The sequence below is a fragment of the Lemur catta genome, chromosome 16 (assembly GCF_020740605.2).
Source record: "Lemur catta isolate mLemCat1 chromosome 16, mLemCat1.pri, whole genome shotgun sequence".
In the NCBI taxonomy this organism is placed as follows: Eukaryota; Metazoa; Chordata; class Mammalia; order Primates; family Lemuridae; genus Lemur; species Lemur catta.
The window spans coordinates 54,966,549-54,985,586 of NC_059143.1; the positions used below are offsets into that span (position 1 = coordinate 54,966,549).

The 19,038-nt window shown below is 52.3% G+C and overlaps 1 protein-coding gene and 1 long non-coding RNA gene across 2 annotated transcripts in view; one reads left to right on the plus strand and one right to left on the minus strand.

The window, feature by feature from the left end:
- Positions 1-19,038, minus strand: part of LOC123621771 (myelin basic protein) — a 1,012,103-nt gene that overhangs the window by 710,224 nt on the left and 282,841 nt on the right. The gene's annotated exons all lie outside the window — the stretch shown is intronic.
- LOC123621777 lies at positions 902-2,157 on the plus strand. Its single transcript, XR_006729238.1, has 3 exons — positions 902-1,049; positions 1,349-1,525; positions 2,037-2,157. It is a non-coding gene; the product is annotated as an uncharacterized LOC123621777 (long non-coding RNA).

Sequence of the window (19,038 nt, forward strand, 5' to 3'; positions counted from 1 at the left end):
GACCAGGGTGCCTACTGCAAAGAACACAGTCACTGGAAAAACGAATGTCCCCACCGAAAGCAGGAAGTGGCTAAGCCTGTGCCGGCCCTCATGGAGGACACAGACTGACGGGGCCAGGGCTCCATTCTGATAAGCCCCCAGGAGCCCAAGGTAACTCTGAGTGTGGGGGGCAAACCTGTAGTTTCTTACTGACACCGGAGCCACCAAGGATCACGCCACACATCAAAGGGCTACTGAAGACCTGCTAACAGAATTAGCCCAATGGGGCTACCGTGTTCCGGCTAAAAAGGCTCAGCTTTGTACCCAGACAGCAGCCTACCTGGGGTACGGACTGAAGAAAGGCAAACAAACCCTCCCCACCAGTAGAATTAAAGCTATCCTGAAGAGCCCACAGCCCCAAACTAAGAGACAAGTACGAGAGTTCCCAGGGGCAGTGGGGTATTGCAGACTCTGGGTCCCCAAGTTTGCTGAGATAACAAAACCCCTATATGCTAGAATAGAGGGAAAGAGGGACGCTCTGATCTTGACTGAAAATGAGGCTAAAGCCTTCAAGGGCCTCAAACAGGTGCTTGTGAGTGCCCCTGCACTGGCCTGGCCCAGTTTGACCAAGCCTTTCCAGTTATATGTTGCTGAAAACCAAGGGATGGCTAAAGGGGCCATAACTCAAAAACTAGGACCCTGGAACAGACCGGTTGCATACCTGTGTAAAAGGCTGGACCCTGTAGCATCTGGCTGACCAGGCTGCTTGCGGGCCATTGCTGTGCTGCCATCTTGGCAAAGGAAGCTTTCAAGCTCATTTGGGGGCAGGACTTGTGTATAATTGCCCCCCACTCAGTGGAGACTCTACTAAAAATCCCCCCCAAGAGGTGGCTTTCAAACTCCCGCATAACCCAACAGCAGGTGCCGTTGCTAGACCCCCCAGAATCTGGTTCCTAAAGACAGCTTCCCTCAACCCTGCCACCCTGCTCCCGGATGATGAGCCATCGGAGCCACTCCATGACTGTCTCAAAATGCACAGATGGGAGCAGCTACGTCTCAGAAGGAGTCAGGTGTGCAGGGGCGGCTGTCGTAACTGCAGGCCGGGTTACCTGGGCACAGGCTCTCGGAACCTCAGCCCAAAAGGCTGAACTCATAGCCCTGACCCAGGCCCTAAGACGGGGGAAGAGCCTTTGCAACAGCACATGTACGTGGGGCACTTTACCGAGAGCGAGGACTGACGCCCCAGTGACGAGAGACAATGCTTTCGGTGATGCGACAGCAAGAAAAATCATGCAAGAACCAGTAGGACCTCTCCAAACTCTCCCTGTTCTGCCAAAATGACTCTTGCCAAACTCTCCAAACTATATAGGAAAAAAAAAGAAAAGAAAAAAGATGAGACCTAATCAAGCAAATACATCAGAACACACCCACCTTGGCAGCACCAAGTTAACCGAACTTCTCCAGAGGGACTGCTACACTCCCTGGCTACATCAGATGGCCCAGCAGGTAACAACGAGATGTCGTGCCTGTGTGCAAGTCAATTCAGGTAAAGGGACCAATCCCCCCGCCCGGGGCCAGGTTAAGGGGACAAGCCCCAGGGAACTGTGAAAAGTGGACTTCACAAAAATAAAACTAGACAAATACAGATATCGCTACTTGCTTATATTCATTAACACCTTCTCTAGATGGGCAAAAACTTTTCCCATGAAGTCAGAGACAGCACAGATAGTTGCAAAAAAGTTAGTGACTGAAATTGTTCCACGATTTGGCCTCCCACTTGCACTGGGGTCTGACAATGGCCCGGCGTTCATCACCCAAACAACCCAATTATTAAATTACACTGTGCTTATAGGCCTCAGAGTTCAGGACAGATAAAAAGGATAAATAAAACTTTAAAAAACATTAAACAAATTAAAGCTGGAGACTGGCACAGACTGGATAAGCCCCCTTCCCTTTGCCCTACTAAAAACCTGATGCACTCTGTCTGTTAAAGGCATAACCCCATGTAAAATCATGTTCAGCCGACTAACCCCACTCCCGAGAAAGCTCTATTTCAGGTACAGCCTGGAGACCTCGTCTGGACAAGAAAACTTCAGCCTGTAGCTTAGAGGCCAGGTGGACTGGACCCCTGCCAGTGACCCTCACCACACCAACAGCCGTGAGGGTTGCCGGAAAGCGTCATTGGATCCACCACACGCGGATCAAAAAGGCAACCCCAGATCAACTCCCCAAGAAATGGATCGCCCAGCCCACCGAAGACTCACTAAAGATAACTTTCCAGAGAGTCCTCTGGTTCCTCCTAGTTATCTGTTTTAATCCAGCAGGCGACACCCCCCATCAGCCTATAAACTACACTTAGGTGCTTACAAAGACAATAAATGACAGTGTCATAATTAGACAGACCCGGAGAGCCTTAGCAAAGGCTGGGCTAGAGCCTGTCCAAAGCTCCCCGCCCCTCTGCTGCCTCTGAAGACATGTCTCCTCCCCCTCGTCTTGGGCCGGGAGAAAGGACTGCCCTTTAGACACAAAATCCACTCTGTACTTAGGATAAATCCTTAGACATAAGCTAAGCACCTTATTTGCTTAAAACATTTATGTGAAGGGCAGGGTGGTGCAGATAGCCAGAAAAAGGTTGAAATACATTGTTTGTGAGATCATTTTTGACAGCATATATTGATATAAACAAAAAGTTCAAGCTGTCAAACTTACGGTCCTCCAAACTTACTATCAACATATCTATGATACTAATAACAAAGAATGAATGATTTAATTCCTCCTAAAAACCAGTGGGGAATTTTACAGTCTGAGTTTCACGCCAAAACATCATTAATCTGCCATTCTGCTTCTGTAAACCTCCTTGCTCCTGCTTGCTACCCCCAACACAAATTCCTAAGTGACTACAACACACATGTTCTGCGTAAGATGATTACAGCCCCCACGTTTTGCATGAAGCTATTACGACACTCATGTTTTGCGTGAACAAGATATGGCCCAGAGCCCAAACTGCCCAGATCCTGTTACATCAAAGATAAGAGAATGATGTCATGCTCATGCAAGGCTTTTTGTACACGTGCTTGCTCAATCTTAATAATTTTCCACCCACAAACTTACAACATAAAAACTTTCTGTTTCAAAGGCCGACTGCTGCTCTCTGTGCCGCCTTTGGGCAGTGCAGAGGGTAGTTGCTGGCCAGCTAATAAAGACTCCTGACTTGGCTCAATTCGGTCTGTAGGTGGTCATTTCTCGCGTCTCAGACCATAACACAAACCAGATCCCAACCAGATCTGAAGCAGGATTGGTCACTTTCTGGTAGGAGTAGAGACCAGATTCACTGTACGTGCCCCATGTCTCCTGTCAAATCTGCACTATTCCGTATGAAGAACGCAGCCTTGCTCCCGCGGGGCCCGTCCCCCGCTGCCCGCTGGGTCCGGGCTGGGGCCGGCCTGGCACAGCTCTGGACACTGGCTGGTCCGCGGCCCTCTGCCACCTGGGCCTCGCAGAGCACGGTGGCAATGAAACAGGTGTGTGCCAACTTGGGGTTCAGGTTAATTTTATCGATTTCAGAGTGGAAGACAAACACAATTATCTAGAATCAAAGCGCCTGGAGCGCGGGTTCTCCAGAGCGGGCCATGCTGCACTCTGAGCTCACGAACCCCAAAGGCATTAGGTTGGATCAGCCCAAGGTCAGCGGGGGGGTGGGGGGAGGACTAGAAGTAAAGCCAAAGAAGAGAAAAACGTCCCTACGCCCAAGAACAGAACTTGCATTGATCTAAGTGGACTAAGCAGCCCAGCTCTGAGGATTTCCTCAGCCACTCAATTTCTCGGGGAGTCCTGAAGCATGCTGAGTCCCCGGGCACATGGGGGACTCAGCGTTTACGTGACAGCCACACTCGTCACTTCCCCATTTTGATACCTGGGACCACGAGTTTAATTATAAAGCTTACCGTGGCTGAAAGAACAGACGTCCACATGGACACGTGAGCTCCCGCGGCCGGGCAGGAACTCGGGCGTGGGGGGCTGGCCTGTGTCCCCCGGAGGAAGCTCCTTGTTTGGAAACAGGGTGATCAAGTTATCAGAAAGCCGCACTGGATCAGGGTGGCCCTAACTGGAATGACGGGTATCCTTAGCAGAAGGGAACTGGACCCAGGCTCACGCTGGGTGAACCCTGTGAGGAGGGAGGGACCCGTCCCCACGCGGCGGAGTGCCCAGGACCGCGGCAGCCACGGAAGCTGCCGGGGACAAGAGGCTCCTCCCGCAGCCTTCGGAGGGGGCGCGGCCTTGAGCTGACCTCCCGCCTCCAGACTGTGGGAGGACAAACTGGGCAAAGCCACCCGGCTGCGGGAACCTGTCACAGAAGCCCTAGAGGCTGAGACAGCAGGTGACGTAGGATGCAACCTTGTCACCTTGGGAAGGTGCTTGTTGTTTCCTCCTGACTGTTTTTAGGAAACCAATGCACCCATTTCACAGAAGGGGCGAGGAGGGCAGCATCTCACCCCACCCCCGATACCTACTGCCGAGCTGGGACAGTCCCCAGAGACGTCAGGACAGCCAGAGCACCAGGAACGGAAGCCAAACGATGCCTCTGCTCACTGTTCCCTTTTCCTCCACGACAGAACAGGAAAACCCCTCCGTGCTCCCGGCAGGGAGGCTGGGGCGGCGGCAGCGTTTGTGCTTCAGCCCGACCAAATGGCGAGGGAGGCCCCACCGCCCCCTGCCCCCCGCGGGGACGCCTGGCACCAAGCGTGGCCGGCAGAGCACGGGCGCTCGCACCTTCCTGTTCAAAACAGAGAAAAGGGAACAGAGAAGACAGAGCCGCCGGCAGCCAGGGCCCTGCCGCCTCAGAACGCTTTGCACGCCACCATCCATCTCCCTTCCTCGGGGTGTCAAGGCTGGTTGACTTGACGATGATTCGATGTCCAGAAATCGGTCCCCCTCGCCCTGAACGTGAGTGATGGCCGGGGACAGCCATCAGCCAGCCGGAGCGTGGCTGGCCTGGGCCCTTAAAATAAAAATGAAAGAAAAGGGACTGTTTTTAAAATAATGGAGCTCCCTGGGAAAAATATACTTCATGATCTGCTTTGTGGGAGTATTTATTTCTCTCTGTTTGTGGAAGGGGTTTATCATGCCTGGTGCATTTCTCCACACGGAAGCAAAACCTCAAACTCTATACAGAGAAAAAACCCGCGGCTGGAATACAGGCACTGTATCTATAGACACACACATATATATGCACACACAGAGATAAGGGATAAACACACACACATATATGTAAAAGCATACATATATTAGAAGACATCTTAGTGCAGGAAATATACACATATCTAAAAATAAATATATATAAAAAGGTTGTGCATATATTAGAGGAGACATCTATATCAGAGGATATGCATACACATGCATGCAGAGGACACACACACATGAAAGAGCAGACGTGCATACCAGAAGACGTATCTGCATCACGGTGCCCGTGTACCTTAGAGGACACACACGCGTTCCAGGACGTTCACACACGCACGATCCGCGGGCCCCTCTCCCTGCCGCCCCTGTGCTGCCATGTGAGACTGACGCTGACCACGGGCACAGCTGTCCACACGCGTTTGCCGTCCTGAACTCTGAGCCGGGCCTCTCCCTCTGCCCGACTCCGAGGTCCCCACAGGCCACTGTGCCCAGCGCTGCTGTCCCTTCACTCTGGCGCCAGAGGCCGCTGGCGCAGTCAGGGCTCAGGGCGCTTCCTCCGCCGCAGGTGGGGGTGCAGGGCGGGCCAGGCGTCCTGGAGGCCCCCGATACCGGGCGTGGGGAGGGTCACTGCTCCCACTGCTAAACCTGACGGGTCTGAGACCCAGGGTGCCCAGGGTCGCACGATCCTCTGCGGGACCCGGGCTAGCGGAGGAGCAGCCGTGTGGGCCACCCGGTGTGGGGCCGCAGGCGGCCAGGGAGGGTGCGGGGCGGGGGGGGGGGGGGGGGGGGGGGGGGGGAGGGGGGGGGGGCGGCGAGCTCTCGGCCCTGGCCCTGCGCCTGCAGGACCTCCCCGACGCGCACTGTCAGCCGCACGTAATTCCCATATGGCGTGAAACACTCTTCTTCTTTTGATTAGTTTTAACCATTTAAAATTGTAAACATCCTTCTTAACTTGGGATTCGTAAAAGCACAGGTGAGAGCTGGACGCGGCCCCAGGCCACGGCTCCACGTTGCCGCTGGTCCTCGCTGCGCGGGTGTCAGGGAAGGCGGCGTCCCCAGACGGGGTCCTGCAGAGGCAGAAGGACTCCCGGGACCCAAATCCCCGGATTCTGGAATCACGTTCAAAGGTGCTGGGGAACGAGCACATCACGTTTCCTCACCAGCGTGGAATCCTCACTCCCACCTGCGCCGAACTTCTCACCCTTTTGCAGAAAGGACTCGGGGCCTGGGAGCGTCTGCCAGAGGGGGCGAGAGAGACAGAGAGAGACAGAGACAGAGCGAGCGGGAGCCCAGCACAGCCTGCACCTGGGCATGGCGGGCAGAGACGCTCTCACCTGGGGTTTCTTCCCTTTGCTCCCTTCCCCCTTTCGCAGGGGATAATGAGGCAGGCATGGAAATATGCGCTTTTCTTGCCAAACTGCTTGTTTTGTGTAGGAGAGGTGGGGGGTCCCCCTCAGGCACGCCCAGGCACCCTGACATCGACTCCACTCCGTTGGGGAGGGAGTCGAAGTCTTGTGACTTGATTGGCCCCAGGAAGTGACTGAGCTAAGTAGATGCTGAACGTCCGCAGTGGACGTCTTCAGGGCTGGGCTGCGTCTCCACCCACGCCCCCCTCCAGAAACACGGCAGTGCTCAAACCCAGCACGGCTCGTCCGCATGCCACACAGCCGTGAGTCACCAAACACGGGTCTGTGCCAGGCCCTCTGTTGACCTCTTAGCTAATGTCCACACATACCGTTTGCTGCATAGAACTGTGGGTTACACGTGTGTACGTCCATTGTGCGGATGACAAAACGAAGGCTCAGAGAGGCTGAGTGACTTGCCCACAGTCACACGGGGCAGCAGATCTGGGAACCAAAGTCAGCTCTACCAGGGTTGAAATTCGCTGCCTCTAACGCGTCGATTTCACATTTCGTGTCTGGGGCGACAGGAGTTTCCGATCCAGCAGCCTCGGCCTCCCTGGCGAAATTCACACTGTGTCACTGGACATTCAGACGACGGAGCAAGCACAGTCGTTCATTTCTTCTCCCTTCTGGACCGTCTGTGAAAAGGCAGAAAACCAACGAAAGAGCATTTACGAGCACAGAGGGGACAGGAGAGCCAAGGGTTGGAAAAGGTTTCCAAGATGTTCCGGGGAGACAGGTGGTGAGGAGGAAGCTGGTGTCCAGGCAGGTCCCTGCAAGGTGCCGTCCAGGGTGTGGGGACGCGGCGGGCAGCCCCCGGCCCCAGGGAAGGGCTGGACTTGGAGACGCGGGGGCTGCAGTGTCTGTGGGTGCGGCTGCTTTCCGGAATCCGGTTCTTATACCAGCGTAGCGTCCTCTGCTGCCTTAACAACCTGCAGCTGGCGGCTTGGCCGGTTTCTACGCCCAGGCCCACGAGGCCCACCTCCTGGCGTCGGCCCGGCTGGGCTCCGGGGAGGCCCGGGGAGAGCCCACCCCCGGCTCACTCAGGGCCCCGGCAGACCACGCCCCGTGCTGGGCAGGACGGAGGTTGCACCCCTCACTGCTGTCCCCTGTGCTGCTGGCACTCGACCCCTTCCTCTGGGAAGGCTGCAGGTGGAGACCTGGAACCGGGGTCTCTCCTGTGTCTCTGCCATTTCTGTCACAGGGGCTGCTAAGGCGTAATCCAAGGGGATCTCCCGATCCCGGAAGTCCACCACCCCCGGCACCCCCATGAAGTCCCGCCGACAGGTTCACAGGTTCCGGGCATTTCTGAGGCTATCATCTCACCCCTCCACAGCTGGGCCTTTACTCCTGGGGGCAAAGTCTCTAAATCAGTTGAACAAACTCCCCCTGGAAATGATCTAAATGATTAAGCCGGGCCCTGGGACCAAGCCCTCCCCCCTGTCATTGGGAAGTTCCAGAGCATTAAGGTGACGCTTGCCTGTGACAAGGCCCCACGCACACACGCAGACTTCTCGGTCAGTTTTCTACCTGCTCAGCCTTCCTGATGACCAGGCAAGGGGAAGATCAGATGGAAGGAAGAAGACATCAAAGGACAGCGGGAACAACTGCTCGTAGCTGGGCTGAGTGTCCTCACTCTGAAAGGGACAGCTGAGGGTCCGCCCACTGCCTTCCAAAGAAACAAGTGATTTCATGTTTTGAAATTTCAGCTTAAGGATAGATCCTGAAAGCTCCCCAAGGAAAAAAGGAGCTATTATCCACAAAGGAACAAATCAGACCATCATCAGCTTCTCGTCAAAACCCAAATCCTGAGGCCATGGTCTCTGGAAGTTTGGCGGGGCCGGCGTCCAGCTTAGAACTCCACGGCACCCACCTGCCAGCGCGAGGCAGCTCTCCGGAGGGCAACGGCCTCTGCACACGTCCTCACTCCGTGACACAAGCCGGGGAACCGAGGAAGAGGACAACTCGGGGTCCCAGGAAGGGTGGATTCAAACTCACGTGGCAGGCACACGCAGCCGAGGGCACCAGCAGGCTCCGTTGTATCAGAGAAGCAGACGGGGGTGGGGGGGTGGGAGGAGGACTCAGAAGAACAGGTGAAATCAACGTTGGAAAGAAAATAGGAGGGGGGAAGAGGCCATAATGAGAGCAAAAAACAAATGAAAAGAGAAGAAAGGCCATTGAAGAAGCTGCCATACCACATCACTAGGGGCTTCAATTCCCATAGCCATTATGTAAATAGTGTTCCCTAGAGTTGTGCAGTCCACAGCCTGAGCCACTGTACACTTCAGCTTTGCAGGAAGCAACTCCAGGAAAGCCAGAGAGCTGGGAAATAAACCATCACTGTCTGCTATGAGGTTCCTCAGAGAATGACATCTTCATATTCACAATATCATGAAAACTTTCTACCGATTGTCAACTTTTAGAATGCACATATCAACAAAGCTTAAAAAACGTAAATGCAGTTGAGAGGAAAAGGAAAATAATCGTTGTCAACCTTGACAACTTAAAGGTCAAAGTCACAGCACAGGAGGTGGGAGGCAGCGTGGGGTTCACAGGGGGTCCTCACACCCTCGCTCCACAAAATGGCCTGTGAAGCCCGTGACTGGTGAGACGGAGATTAAGGAGATGTACATTACACAAGGTCACCAAGGGCAGGCCGGAGCCACAGCAGGGGGAGGGAATGGTGTGAACTGGCTGAACCCTGTCATCGCAGAAAACCCAGCCATAGTGTCTGGAAAGGACACATTGGCAAATCGTTGCATATGACATTTATTAAAATATTAGTGTGAGATTCAAAGTGGTTCCCTTGGGAAGAGACTCATTGTGCGGAGGGGGCAGGTAATTTGGTTTTCATCATGAGTCCTATTTACTAATCTGCCAAACCATGTGCTGATATTATTGCAATAGAAATATCACAATAGGTAAATATATAGATATTTTAAGATATGTAAAATTTTTATTATAGATTCACATTGATTTAAAAATGAAAGTAGGTCTGCATGTTAAGTTGGGAGTCACTTTTGATCGCTTCTGCAACATCTAAATAATTTAGACAAAACAAAAATGTGAAATACTATTTTTTTCCTTTTTTGGTGCCAGTTGAAATTCATTTCCTCTCTCTCCCCCACATCCCCCCCAAAACGCACGCATGCACGTGCCCACACACACACACACACACACACAATATTTTTTTTAAAAAATCAGTACTCATTAGCCACATGAATTCAACAAGGAAATGTAAAACTGACAGCTCTTATTATCACCCAAGGCAAAATGATTCAGACCCACATTTGCAGATCTGCTTAACTTAACATGGAAATACGGGCAGATAATTTTAGAGTTGTTATTACATGACATTCAAAATCATATGCTATGTTCTGCAACACTCAAAGAAAGATAAAAATGAAAAATGAAGTTAATGAAAAGTTATTGCCTTACTGAAGATTGCAGAATCAAGCACTTTACATTAAAATAAACTCTTTTTAGAACACTCCAGCTTACAGAAAATAATAATTCAAGAGTGAATCGCCCTAATGTAATACTCACAATCTCTCGTCCACAAATAGTCTTCCCAGCTGAATCAGAACTCTCTATTTTTATCATCACACATGATTTATAAATAAGAATTTTGGGGAGAGCTACCAGCCTTTCCCAGAGGAAGGTGGGCACTGCGGGCACGGTGGGCCCAGTTTCACTTAACCGTCACTGCCAGGCAGGGTGTTGCGTGGTGACCAGGACATGCATTTTCCGTGGTCTGCAGCACCTTCATCCTTGACCCAGGCCAGCCGGGCCAGCACTGTCCCCCGATGAAACAAGGCTTCCTGCTTCCTCTTCTGCCAACTGGGACTTGACAGCAGCGACACACAGTGTGTGCCTTCCGTGGGTGCTAACACGCTAGTCTGCTCACGGATGAAATATGTAACATTCAGATCTCCGGGAAGTGTTTCACCTTTCATAGAAACTGGAACTTGAATGGTGAATCTGCAATATGGTGTGCTTGGTGCTCTTTGAACCCTGATGAAATACAGCACACATTCATAGACTGTCTGTATCTTTCTAGAACCTTCTGCCTGGGCTGTATCAATGGCCTCTTGGTCTCTGTCAGTTTTGATACTGGTAGCCAGCTCCTGACAAGTGAGGCTTCTTAATCTCAAACGCTTGATTTTCGGAGACGATTTCTCTTGCCCACACAGTGAGTCTCATGATTCCTCGAGGAGTCAGCTTCCCCACGGTCTCAGGTTTAACCACCTACCTAACTCTGTCTCCTTCAGAGTTCTGGCCAAATAACTCTCACCTGTATCTGGTCTCCGGCACACCTGCTTCTTCCGTGGTAATGTCGGTTTGAGATCTCCAGCTTTGCATGCAGCTCGAACACCTTAACTCTCCCCATGCCAGGACAACAAAACGGGGTCGAATTTTAAGTGCTCTCTCATCTAGATGGACTGAGTCCCCCCTCCCGTTCTGCGATTGTCACCACCAGAGGTGAGCCCAGGTTGTCACGGTCCCTGGCAATTTCCGCTGAGCCCAAGGGCAGCCTCATGCACACAGAACGACAGTTCTGCAGCCTTTTGCTCGCTATGTCATACTGCATCCTCTGGTGACAACAGCCTTGGTGTTGGCTGTCCCCTGCCAGTGTGATTTCAGCTGCTGCCACCACTCAGGCCTCAGGAAGTATCACAGCTCCCCTCAGCCACTCTGCCTGTCCCCGCATCCCATGGCACAGGCGACGCCACGCCTGGGGGAGACAGGACACCCCCACAGGGAGAGGTTAGCATCGGGAGCAGGCATTGCTGCTGGGCACACGACCCAGACTGACCCTGGGGAGCATCTCTGGGGTCCTCCCCTCAGTCCACCACCGGTCTGTGTGTTCGGTCTGTTTAGTTAAATGTAAGCTCCTGGAAGGCAGAATGCTGTCTTTGCAGATTCTAAAACAAGTTAGTTTGATAATCAGAATCTCTTATGGATTTTTTTTAAAATTTCTATTTGTAGTAATAGAAACTGCTGCAAGTCTCGGAAGGACCATTCTCTGAGAGACACTTTACAAGGAGGAAAAGCATGTTTTCTATAATCCAATGATATAAATGCAGTTTCATCCAATAAAATAAAAGCCTGTGGTATGAATACTGTGCTTTATGCGAAGTGTATTTTGCTGAACGCCGTGCACATATGCATCCAAAGCTGCCCTCCCAGCCTGCGTGGGCTGCAGAGACCCCGGCCCAGGCCGAGTCAGAAGCCGCTGGGTGGCTGCCTCGGACGGCCTGCCCACCCGCTCTGCGGCGGCGAAGGTATCTCTAAGTGCCACGGGCTAATTTTAATATAAAGGGAGAATGTCTCTAAATTAATTTAATTAAGCTTCTACTGAGAGAAACAATTTGGTGTTTGTGGCCACAGCCATGACAAGACAATCCTCGTTTCCCAACATGACAGTTGGGTTGAGATTTTAGTTAGATATTTACTGCAATGATTTTTGAGGAATGATGCATTAGAATTAATTAGATGAAATAAATAATTATATATTTAAATTACCTGAATCCAAAAATAAGTATGACTATTGCTTAGTGGATAGTTATAAGGGTTTTTCTTTTTCAGTTTGGTAGGTTTTTGCTTTTTGCTAATTTCTTAACTAATTAGCTGAATTACTATTGCTTGTGAATATTTTTGTAATGCAAATTCAAATTTGAATTTAAGGTGTAACCATACACATTTTTGATTTGCGGTACCTCTCAACATCTTCTAGTCATTTGTAACAATCATCCACTCCTTATGGGAACAAAACGTATTGAGAGTGATTAATCTAGCTAAGAATTTGCTAACAATGAATATTTGCCAATTGCATTCACATCTAAAAGCATGTTTACCTGTCTTCAAGCTTGGTCTACAAGCTGGCCTGACTTCTGGGTCACTGTAACTGTAACAGCTTATGCATGTCCAGCCCACAGGCAGGGATACTGGTGGGTTGCTGCAGAATTTCAAACATCTTGGAAATGAATTATTTGTGTAGGTGAATGGCTGGTGTTTTGACTTGCCTATCATTTTTTATCCTGTGTTTTTTAAAGCAAGTTATAAAAATAGACTTGACCCAGTGCTGTGTGTGATCTCCCATGTGCTGCCTGTAGCTTCCTAGTTGAGACCCCACCTGGCAATTCCCTGCTGCCGTTCAGGGTCTGGTGGGGAAGGTGGAAAGTGCCGCAGCCTGACTTTGGCACCAGGACATGGTGCTGGGGCTTCACGGCAGCTGATTCAGGCCTAACGGTGCCGGAATCTCGGCCAGCGGCATCTTTGAGCCAATGAGGTCAGCCCAAGGCACCAGGGAGGACTCGAAAGCTCTTTGGAACAGGAAAAACCTGGCCCATGCTTATTAAAATGTAGGAGCCAAATCACCTCTACCTACATGGCACTCGTCTACCGTAGAATTTCCGTCTCTCCTCTGTAATGCTAATGAGATATGAAAAGCCTTTTCTCTGCTTGCAAGGTATCAGCACAGTAACATTAATGACACAGAATCAGCTGCGGTGAATGGGAGAGAACGAGTTCACCTACACTGTAATTTATAATTGGCCTACTCAGGGGACCTAAGTCTTTTTGCAAGAGAACTAGAGCAGTTTGTGCTTTCAAATATGTTCCTTTCAAGCTTGCATTGTCACAGAGAAGGTCTGAAAGAATCCGTTTGCATTTAATTCAGACTTCAGTATTCTAGTCTGAAAAGACTCAAAGAAGAAAAGAAAGAAGGAGGAAAAAAAAAAGGACCCTCCAGCTTCTCTGAGGCCCGCGTGTGACATCAGGATTTGTTGGCATCAAAACGCCCCTGTGACAGACATCATTATATCATTGCAGGAAGGAAAAGAATGAATAGGTCCCCCAAATATTTCTGGCCGAGTTCCAAATGTATGCAGTTTATGGCAACTCCTATGACAATCTCTAGCTTTCTGGGGCAGCGCAGGGCTCGAGTGGGGCCCGTTGGGGACACTTTATTTTAAGCTTCCATCACTAGGTGCTTAACTACTACTAATTCAGAACAGTGGCTTGGGGAACTATACTTGTGAGTCACACACATATCAAATGATTCCACTGTGATTGGTTTTATTGCAAGGAATGCCGGGGAGGCGTTATTGATGGGAGCCTAACGGAGTGGGCCGCAGTCTCTGCTGGGCCGCGTCCCTCCCTGGGCTGGGAGCTGCCACCGCGGTGATCGCGAAGCCTGCACCTCGCCAGAGAGGCTGAAACCAAACGACATTGACCTAAATATTGACATTCATCCCTGAATTTCTTTCTCCCTACTAACTGTAGGAATCTGGGACTCTAAATGAGAGGGGCGCCCGTGTGCCTGTCGGTGGGATTCCAAATCCCAAGCCCCGGCTCCGCCCTGGCATGGAGGCTTCTCCGCCTGGAGTCCTCCCCGTGGTCCGTCCTCCCCGAGCCTCCCGGAGCTGGGCGTTCCCACCAACGCCCCTTCAGCACCTCCCGGCCTCAGGAGCGAACCCAGGGGGTCCAAACCAGGCTGCGCCTCCTCCCGGTGCAGGTGCCTTCACAGCCGGAATCCTCACACAAGCCCCCGCCCGAGCCCCGTGGATTTCCGCTCCAGACTGTGTCCTGCAGCCGCCCCGTCCTCGGCCCTCCTGCCCGCCGGGCCACGGGTTTCTCGCTCTCACCCAGCCCGGTCTTTGTCACGCTGGCCCCATCCAACACCATTCCCTTTCCTGAGGGCGCAACCAGCATCCCCAGCGGCCTGTGGCCAGGCCGATCCGCTGCTCCCGGGCTGTCTCTGCATCACCCCTCCTGGCCCCCAAGGAGCCCCCGCCCTCCTCGCCCAGCGCCCTTCGCCAGCAACAGGCTCATCACCTCACCACGGGTCCAACACCCTGTCCCGGAGCAGCCCCAGGCCCCGGTGGGAATTAGCACCACTCTGGCGCTCTGCTGGGGCACCCCGCACTTGCCCTTCCTGGGGCTCGCATGACACAGTTTATGTCGTGTCCAGCACGGTGTATCTGCACAGAGCACCCGCAGGGTTGCTACGAGGAGGAGGCAACACTGCACAGAAGCGCTTACATGCACCGAAGGTGTTAGACTATTTTAACACAAAATTATTAGTAAAAGTGATTGCATTTGGGGCTCCCGGACATGTTGGAGCAAAGCCGTCTTGCCTTTGTCCCGAGTCCTGCAGAGTGACGTGAAGATCGGTGCTGGCAGGCAAGTCCCCGGGAGCTCACAGCGTCTGTGCCGGGAAGGCTGCGCTTGGAGGAAACGCCAGGCAGCTCCTGCCCTCGTGTCCTGGCGCCTGTCCCGGCAGGACCCGGCCCTCCCCCCATGCGCCCCTCGCTGCGCGGCACACACTGGGCAAACTCCCTGCACACCCACCGGCCTGTTTCCACCTGGGGATCCTCGTTTCACAGGTTGCTCAGAGTCAACGCGCTGCCCTCAGAGGAAACACGCCACGCGGGCAGAGGCAGAAGCACCTGGCTCCTTAATCTGCGTTCGACGAGCCCCTCCCACGTCCCGCCGGATCCCCTTTGCCGGACGTCCGCTCCCAGCCCACAGGGAGGAGCTCCTTTTACTGCCACCCCTCTCTTCCGGCCCCTTTTGTCAGGCCCGGCTCTACCTTTGCTTCTCTCCTTACTGACAGTTACCCGGACCCAATACAGCAAGAGTGGATTCTGTCCCGACCTCCTGTGATGTCACCGTATCACGTATGACCATGACAGATAATTCTGCATGGATGTCATGTCATACGGCTTCTCAGAATTAAGCACACAAACCTTTAAGAAATTAATTCAAATAATTAATGGGGAAATCATGGAACCATCAATTCTGAGAAAAACTCTACACGCCACAAACACTGAGGACGCCTGGGCATGTGCATGTGTGTGCGTGTGTATGTGTGTGTGTGCACGTGTGCGTGTGCGCGTGCACCAGCTGCACACGGGCAGGGCCGTGTCAGCAGTCCCGGGAGGGCACCCAGCCCCTCGCCGGCGTGGCAGTTTCAGGAGTGAGCACCGGGGCTGCGGAGGAGACGTGTGGCGGGGCCGGCGCCAGGGCTCCGGCCAGGAGCGGGAGATCACAGTGGGGAGAGGAGGATCCAGGTGGTCAGAGCCGGTGACGTCCGCGTGAGCACCCGTGTAGCGGGACGTGGGTGCACATGGATGCCAGGGAGATATCTGTGGGCACTCACGATACGCGGGTTGTCACACACACGTCCCCTCGCCCTGTGAGCTGACAGGCCTGGAATCAAGCCACCCGCAGCCACCAGCACCCCCAGGGGTTCGCTGCCCTCGAGCGAGCGGGAAAGCGCAGGTGGACCCGGAGCACCGCGTGGCGCACAGAGCAGGGCATGCCCGAACACACAGAGCAGAACGCAGCCCAAACCCACCAGGGCGGGAGCGCGTCACAGGGACGCAGGAGCCGAGGGTAGGAGCCCCGCCCGCCAGAGCCGGGGACGTGAGCGCGAAACTCTAAGGCAGAGCTGAATGACAGCCGCGTGTGAGCACCAAGTCGTGCGGACAAGTAAATGACAGAGTGGACAAACGGCGGGAGACACAAATGTCCCTGCGGAAGAATTCCGAGGGAGCCGTGGGGGTGCTTCGTCCTCCGCGGGGTGGAGCGCAGACCCCGTCCCTGGGCGGGTCTCGGGGGTCTCCCGGGTCTGCCCTCCTCGGTGCCGCCTGGGACAACGCAGCCCCCCAGGGCTCGGTCGGCACAGCCGCGTGAAGTCGCGGTGACAGCGCGTAGCCTCGGCGTGGGGAGCGGGGATGGCGCATTCCCCCCCCCCAGACCCAGCAGCGGGTCTAACCATGAGACAGTCACCAGACAGATCTCAAGAGGGACATTTGACAAAACTGCTGACCCTCAAAAGTGTCCAGGTCACAGACTGGGGAGAGCGTGAAACCCCAGCCAGGAGCCCACGGAGGCCTGGCGACTCCGCAAGGTCCGGCGTCGGGGCGGGATCAGGGCAGAAAGATGGCTTCGGGTGAAAACTAAGTGTGAATAAAACACGGTCTTTTGTTAATAATAATGTGTCAATACAGATTATTGTCCCCTGTGGGGACAGAGGTGCCGTCCTGGTGTAAAATGCCCTTCCCAGGCATTCGGAAACTGTGCTGCCTCGGGACGTCTCTGTGGCACAATGACGGCTCTGAACAATAAAGCCACCAACACGTTGGCCGTGGGGACACGAGCGTCCCACACACCAGGGAAGAGCTTCGTACAGTGGGATTTCGAGGCAAGGGAGGTCTTGACCATGACAGAAGGGTGTGGGGCACAGGGAGGCCGGGGGCACCTGCTCTCACTGCGGGATCCACAGGCCAGGGACCCCACGGCCCGGCCAGGGCAGCAGTGGGCACAGCCGGAGCCCCAGGTCCCAACTCCACCAACAGCACGAAGCTCGGCCTAGAAGAGAACCATTCGGACAGGTATGTGTGCTGCTTTATGACCATATGCCTTAAATTCAAACTCAACATGGGATAAAATGCAGGGATGTGAATTCTTCAGACAAAATTCTAAACCTTCAAAGTGAACTTTTGAATGCCTCCAAGACGGCGTGGTCATAAGAATTTTAGAGCCAAGAAGATCCCAGAAGCCGTGTCTCCAGTGCTGTTTGCCGCAGCCGGGAGGCCGCGTAGAGTCGGCCGGCCAAACCCGACTTCCCGGGAAAGGACCCAGAGTGGCGGTGTGAGCCTGGGTCCCCCCCCCACCTTCGTGTCTGCCCCTGAGGACCCTGCTCCCCCCTTCATACATCACTCGCGACTCTAAATGGGGCGGTGGTAACACCAGCGGAACAGAAAACCGAGAGACCGTCACCTGTTTCTGCAGAGCTCCACCTCTTCCGTGAATGTGCTGGTGGGAACAAGAAATCTATGCAATTGGTTTCAAAACAAAAATGCACCTTCCTTTCTCCTGTAGAGACCATCCGGTGCCTGCCGTGGCAACACGCAGCTTCGTTCAGAAGGTGCAAGCTCTGCAGCGAGACTGAGAAAGCTCAACGCCAAGACGCAGAAGCTCACGTTTCCGGGGTTTCTACCAGTCCCTCCGTCGCCCACAGGTGTGAGCAAGTGCCCGCAGCACCTGCGCCCTCAGAGAAGCCCCTGGCCGCAGAGCACTCTGCTGCGGGCTTCTCAGTGTGATTCCCCAGCCAAATTTGGAAAAAAAGAAACTGGAATCTGATTGCTAAATATATAGACACTTGGGGAAAAAATGAACTTGGTTCTTAGTTTTATGGCCCAAATAATTTTTAGCTGAAGAAAATAATAGAAATGAACAACAGACATAAAACTTTAGCCTGTGTAAATTAAATGGTTCCGCTGCATTAACTTCATAAAACCATAATCTTCTCCTCCATAAACCATTACATGCACCGCAACATACCTGATTTATGGGGTGTGGAATCGATGGGAAAAATTAATGCTTGAAAAACATATTAGAGACATTATTGAACAGATTTTAATTGAGATTTGATTTCAATGCCCCTTATCCCCATGATTAATGGGTCCTACCCCTGGACTCCAGCAGGCTGAAAAGAGTCTTTAATATGACAATTAAGTATCTGTCTCTGGGTTTTATGTCGCGGTCCCGCCACAGCCCCCGTCAGTACAGTGCAGCTTTGTGCAGATTAAATTGAGACTCAATTTTCTCTATTTTCCAGCACTTACTTATGTTTTATGACAAGCACTAAATCAATTTTATGCTATTATTGATTTTTTCTTAAATGGACACAAACCATTTCGCCTTTTGCCCTTCTTCCTACGTTCCCTCCTCTCCTCTCCTCCCTGCGCGGCTGATATACGGCCGGCGGAGGAAATTCCTAACGCTTCCTGAGATTTCCACAGGTCGTGCCAATTCGGTCCGTTTTTACGTCAGAATTGACAAACTTAACCTGGAATTCTATCAAAACTTATATATTGTTGCAATGTCACAAGGATGGTGAGTTGTTGGGATTTTTTTTTTTTTCTTTTCCTTCCAAAACAAAAAAGCCTCAAGGTTAATTCATTTCCCTGTAAGTTCTGGCCAAGGTTTCTTCTATAATATTGCCAAATTTTTTGAGCAGAAGCTTAAGCTATAATTTTTCTAACATCCTTGAAGTCTAATTAATATAGCAATAGAGGGAGAATCTATTTCATGGCTTGCAGGGAAAGGGCATTATCTGCAAGGTGCAATAACTCCTCCGCGGTGCCTGGCGACAGCTAGTTGTATGCGAAGCAATTAAGAAGCTCCCGGATCTTTGGGGCTTTATCCTCTATGACCTATGGCAAAAATTAACTGCTGCCTTGGGCAGAAGAAGTAAGAATAGGTACATAATTTGTAATCAGATAGAATTTTTTCTGAGTGAAGGATTACACATGAAGAAAAACAGCCAGCAACACAGCCTGCTGGACAGGACCCTCATTGATTTGATGATTCACCTGCTTGTCTTTGAAAATATAATCATATTTAAGTGTAAATACCTATTTCCTTTAGATGTAATTATAAAACGTATACAAGTAAGTACATG